This window comes from Rattus norvegicus, chromosome 5, assembly GCF_021556685.1.
Source record: "Rattus norvegicus strain SHRSP/BbbUtx chromosome 5, alternate assembly SHRSP_T2T, whole genome shotgun sequence".
In the NCBI taxonomy this organism is placed as follows: Eukaryota; Metazoa; Chordata; class Mammalia; order Rodentia; family Muridae; genus Rattus; species Rattus norvegicus.
The window spans coordinates 127,218,206-127,224,206 of NC_141538.1; positions in this window are offsets into that span (position 1 = coordinate 127,218,206).

Below are 6,001 nucleotides of genomic sequence, written 5' to 3' on the forward strand. Positions count from 1 at the left end.
TCGGTTGGAAGGGTCTCACCTTCCAGCTGTTCTCCAGGACACAGTTGTCATTCTTGGGCTGTTCTGTTGTTCTTTTCCTTTCCTGTCACAGAGTTAGGAGGCAACCCATCCCAAGACTAGGGATCAAGAAGGACATTTTGAGACAAACCTATTTGATTCTGAAATACAGGATACGGGGGCAAGGCTGCATCCAGAGCCAACTTCTCAGTGAGCTCCACCCTATAGAATGTGTGCAAGAACATTGCGCCTACCCCTCATTCTTCATCAGCGTCAGACACAGAGCAGTCACTGCCTGCATTTTTATGGAATGGATTGCTACCTTAGGTAGTTATGGGGAGGTGTGTGCTATTGCTGCCATTTTTTAGTGAAGATTCTATTTGTTCCAGGTTTTGACATGCTCCCTATGGTCTGGCTTAGCTAGTTGTTCTCAGGTCTCCCCCGTGACTGGTCTCCAGACAGACTGAGTACCCTGAGTACCTCTGTTTGTAATCTCTATTGTCAAAGCGCTGAGACATGGAGTCATTCCGGGATCTCATAGGGCATGCCTACGAAGGGTTACCTTCACTTAACTGGGGTGGGAAGACTCACCCATTGTGGGAGGTACCGTTTCCAGTACTGGGATGCTGGACAATACACAAAGGAGACTAAACTGAGTGTTAGCATCTATTCCTGGGACTAAAGGTGTGCGCCACCATGCCCAGCCCTTCCTTTCTTTTTCAATCTTCCAAAGTCAAAACAAACAAAAGAATCCCTCTTGAGTTCAGGCCAAAGGGAGGTGTGCCAGTGGCAAAAGACAGGCCATCCAGAAAGCCTGCCTCCATCCCAGCAGCTGCATCCCAATCACCAAGTCACTCATTCCAGTGTCTTTCCTCCTGCTGTGAGGAGGCAATCTGGTTCCTTCTGGGGAAGACACCTTCTGCAGCCCTGTAAACATTAAAGAGGACATCTTGAAGAGCCCCAAACACACTCAGTCAGTTATCCGTTTTAAGCTTATTTATAAAGACTTTATATGACAAGTCTTCCTGTCCACTAATGCTAGTTCTTGCTACACAAAATGGAAGTCTTCCAGCACTGCATCTGTGCATGTGTGCATGCATACATGAGTGTGTGTGTGCACGCATACATGCCTCTGCGTGTGTGCATGCCTGTGTGTGTGCATACATTCCTCTGTGTATGTATGTGCCTCTGTGTGCACACCTGTACATGAAGGTGTGTGTGCATGCCTGTGTGTGTGCATACATCCCTCTGTGTGTGTATGTGTACAGGTCTTTGTGTGTATATGCCTCCATGTGTGTTACATACATGAGTGTGCTCCCAACCATGTACTCACATGTGGAGGCCAGAGCAGAACTTTATTGACTTGAGACAGGATGCCTCATTGGACCAGACAGCCCCCACTTCTAGTTAGACTGTCTGTCCAGCAAACTCTTGGAATCCACCATCTCCTCCCTTGATGCTGGGGTTACAAATACATGGACATGCCCGATTACTGCCAGGAGTTTCCTTAGTCCCCTTCTAATCCCTTGATATGCTGTGTCCTCAGTCTCCTTCTTCCTCCTCTGTCATAAAGAGATGATGATAGTGGAGTTCTCCATTCAGTCCCGAGACAGTCCCATGATTCCAGGACTAGTTCTGCTGATGGTGGTTTGCATTTTTATGCAAACCAGTGGGTATTTGAAGATTAGAAAAAAATATTAAATTCTCACCAATGTTGATGTTATAATAAGATGAATACTGACCTTGAATGTAGAAAAAGAATGAGGAAGACAAGGGGAGAAGGCGGGGCCTAGGGCAGAAGAGAACTAATGTTACTGCTGTTCCTACGAAGATGCTGGGGATATAGCTCAATGACATAGTACGTGCTTAGCAAACACAAAGTCTATGTTTGATGTCCAGAACCAAAGGGGGGGATGGAGGGAGGGGAAGGGAAGAGGGAGGAAAAGAAGGAAGGAAGGGAGGGAGGGAAAGAAGGAGGAAAGAAAGAAAGAAAGGAAGAAAGAAAGGGTCATTGCTGAAAGTCTAGACTCAGTGAGCTGTGACAGTCTAGAGTATAATTTAGCAAGCGTGTAAATAATCTTCAATCTACACTTTAAGAATGTTTACACTTGGGGTTGGGGATTTAGCTCAGTGGTAGAGCGCTTGCCTGGCAAACGCAAGGCCCTGGGTTCGGTCCCCAGCTCCGAAAAAAAGAAAAAGAAAAAAAAAAAAAAAGAATGTTTACACTTGAGCTGGAGAGATGGCTCAGTGGTTAAGAGCACTGACTGCTCCTCCTGAGTTCAATTCCCAGCACCTACATGGTGGCTCATAACCATCTGTAATGAGATCTGATGCCCTCTTCTGGTGTGTCTGAAGACAGCGACAGTATATTCATGTGAAATAAATGTCTTTTTAAAAAAAAAATGCGGGGTTGGGGATTTAGCTCAGTGGTAGAGCGCTTGCCTAGCAAGCACATGGCCCTGGGTTCAGTCCCCAGCTCCGAAAAAAAAGGAAAAAAAATTGCTTACACTTTATATCTGTTTAATGGAGGAAACAGGAAATGATCACCCACCTAACCAAGGGAGAAGATTCAAATGCTGGAAAAATCCAGACAGCGAGAGCCAAACTCCAACTTCACTGTTTGCCTGACTAAGAATAACACAAGTTAACTTGATCTCTGGCTCTGAACGTCTCCATTTCCTTAGAATAACCCCTGGCTTAAAGACCAAAGGATCTAAGAAGTGCCAGGACTCTGGCGTTTATTAAACTCTTTAATGGGTGGGGGGCTGTGTGGATTAGGCTTGTGTTTATCAGGAAAAGAAATGGAGAACTACACGTTAGGAAGAGTGTTTGTGGTCCAGCCATTTTCAGGATTGTCCTTAATTTCTGGTTAGCCTGCGAAGGGCTGCCCAAAGCACCTCGTCCCACATTCTGACTGACCTGTTTTCATGCTTTGTCAACTCTGTAACTAATGTGTGGTTATGAGCAGATCCCTGATTCAAAGCAGTCACTTTGACTCTAGGACAAATTAATGAATGGCTCAAGATTATTTCTTCTATGATGTCACTTCCTCTCCTCCCTCCCTCTCTCTCTCTCTCTCTCTCTCTCTCTCTCTCTCTCTCTCTCCCTCCCTCCCTCCCTCCCTCCCTCCCTCTCTCTCCCTCCCTCTCTCTCTCTCTCTCTCCCTGTGTGTGTGTGTGTGTGTGTGTGTGTGTGTGTGTGTGAGAGAGAGAGAGAGAGAGAGAGAGAGAGAGAGAGAGAGAGCACAAGGAAGTAATGCCAGGGGTTCAGGATAAGGAGTATGTGATTCCAAAGAGGCCCAGGATGGAGGTTTTGGAGTGCGTGGCCATTCTGTGTCCTTGCAATGGTGACTTCAGGAAGTCCACCATGCACTAAGGTAAGCTGCCCTCCTTGCATTCACTTAAAGCACAGATTAACTGGCCCAGCTCCGGGGGACTTTCCTTGTTTAGAGGACAGTGACCCAAAGGACTATAGTTTATGAAGGGACAAAGGAGGAGTCAGACATGCAGAGGCAAGCAGGACAGAGTGGGAATACACTCGGCAGGTAGGCAATTGCTATGAGTACTTTTTCATTCCTTTTTTCTGATAGTTGCTTCCTGAAAATAAATTTTTTATCGACCTTTATGGGCTTCCTTCTTCTCTTCCCAAGGAGAAGACTATCCTAATTAGTCACTGTCACTGCTTCTTCTACAAAATACTCATCGCTAGCTAATTTTTAAGTTAAAATCGCTGTTCACATTACAATATACTTGAACTTTTCTCGGAACACTTAACCTCCGAAATAAAGTGTTGGTTTGAACACCTGCTTCAGACAGGCCCAGGGCAAGACATGCTCTGAACAGGTTCTCCTCCGACAGCCTGTCTGGATTGTAGCTTCTACGTAAATAGCATGACACAAACCTGTCATTTTTTTAATTTTCTAGAAACTACCTTTAAACATGAAGTTGGAGCTGAGGAGACGGCTCAGACAGTAAAGGGCTTACCATGCAAGCATGAGGATTTGATTTCAGGTCCCCAGCATCCACCTTAAGAGCCAGACACTGGGGGCAGGTGACATAGCTCCACAGTCAAGAACCAAATCTGTGGACCCTAGGACCCCCATGGTGGCTCTCAGCTGCCTGTAACTCCCATTCCAGGGAATTCACTGCCCTCTTCCAACCTTCAGACGTTTCTGTACTCAAATGGGACACGTGAACACACATAAGCACACACGTACACACAAAGACAATAAAAAATTTTATTTCCAAAGCTTGGTGTGTCCATGCACACCTGAAATAGCCCTGGGATGGAAAAGGTGGGTGGATCCCTTAGGAACTACTGGCCTGCCAGTCTAGCAAGCTCCAGGTTCATTGAGAGTCACTGTTTCAAACAGGAGAGTGGACACTGCACTTCTGTTTACACAGACACACGTGTGTGATCGAGCACACAAGCATGCACACCCTCCCTTGCAGGCACAGGTGTGTGTGAGGTCTCAGTTATGTCTGCACATATAATGTGCAGACCAAGAAATAAAGCAACATTTTAATACTAACCCAAGATAATATAATCATTTTGACAAAAGTTAATATGGATATTATGAGCATGTGTTTTACATTTAAAGACCATTTCAATTTGGGTAAGTACTGATAAGTCTATGGGTAGCTGTCATAGCTGGGTAGGTCGGTTCTAGTCTGGGCTACTCCATTTTGAAGCTTAGGATAAACAACCTCTCACTTTGAACTTTGATTTCTATTGGATATCTGAACTCCCACACACATTCTTCATTTATCTATTGGTCAATACACGGTGTGTCTACAATGCTCTAGTCATTATGCCACAAACTGGAAATACAAAAGTGCTGTAATAACAAGGCGTTGTTTGCCCTACAGCTCCATCTGTAGGAGGGAGAGACACACACAAAGGAACAATTATACAAAAATGGAAAGAATCGTGAGCCTCTGAAGGAAGTACATAAACTTGGTTTTAGAGGTGGCACCTCGCAGTAGGCTGTGTGGTGGGTGGTTTAGCTCGGTGATAGGGAAAGAGCATGCTAGGGACAGATTCACGGAAGGCGGCGCTATAAAAGATGGCAGAATGGAGTGCCCGGGTATGTGTCTGGACAAAGGTGGAAAGAGAATCAGGAAGACTCGTGAAGAAGAGAATGGCCTGGGATGTGACGACGGGTTTGAAAAATAAATCTTCAGAGCTTCTTCCTGTTCAGGGAAAGTGCAAATACCATTGGACTTAAGCTTCTGGCAAGGTCAGAGGCTGTTCGTAGCCCGGGCCTGGTTGCTCCGCAAGGCTGGAGCCGTGTGCTAGGTTCTCACTCTTAATCTAGGGCTGCCATGCTGCCTTGAAGCTTTCTTTCTGTCTCCAGGCCTCCATCCACTTTGGCTTCAGCATGGAAGAATGCCATCAACACCTTTGTGCTTTTTAAATTACTCGACAGGTGGAATTCGCCATCGTGTATTTAAAAAAAAGGGGTCCCAACTACCCACGGCCCAGAACGCTAAGGGGGTAGTTCAAATGCATTCATGGTAAACGCCTTGAAAATTGAAAGGATCCCCCTCCTGGCCTTGTGCCTTCAGAGTGACATGACCTGCCCTGCCCGGGTCAAGGCCAGAGACTCTCCCGCCCGGGCTGCAGGGTGGTTGTCTGGAGCGCCTCCCACCCTGAAGAGGTAATCCAATGAACGACTGTTTGACGTGTGTCCACGGGAGACGCCACCTAAAGGGGAGATCAAGGGTGGTCCCGCTGCCTCCAGAGCGAGAACCCTAAGTGCTGCCAAGCCCGCCCCTGGCCGACCCTACCAGAGCCCCCAGCCCAGGTCAGCCCCTCCTCGCGCGCGGACTAGAAGAGGGTGGAGCATCCCGGCGCCCGCAGCCAATGAACGCAGCGGCTCCCTGGTCCGATCCCCGGCGCGGCTCACCATTGGTCGCCGCCTGGGTCTCGGCCCACCGAACCTTGGCGACCCAAGCCAATCGCGAGGCGGCGGGTCCGACTTACAGGCTCCCGGGGCGGTGGC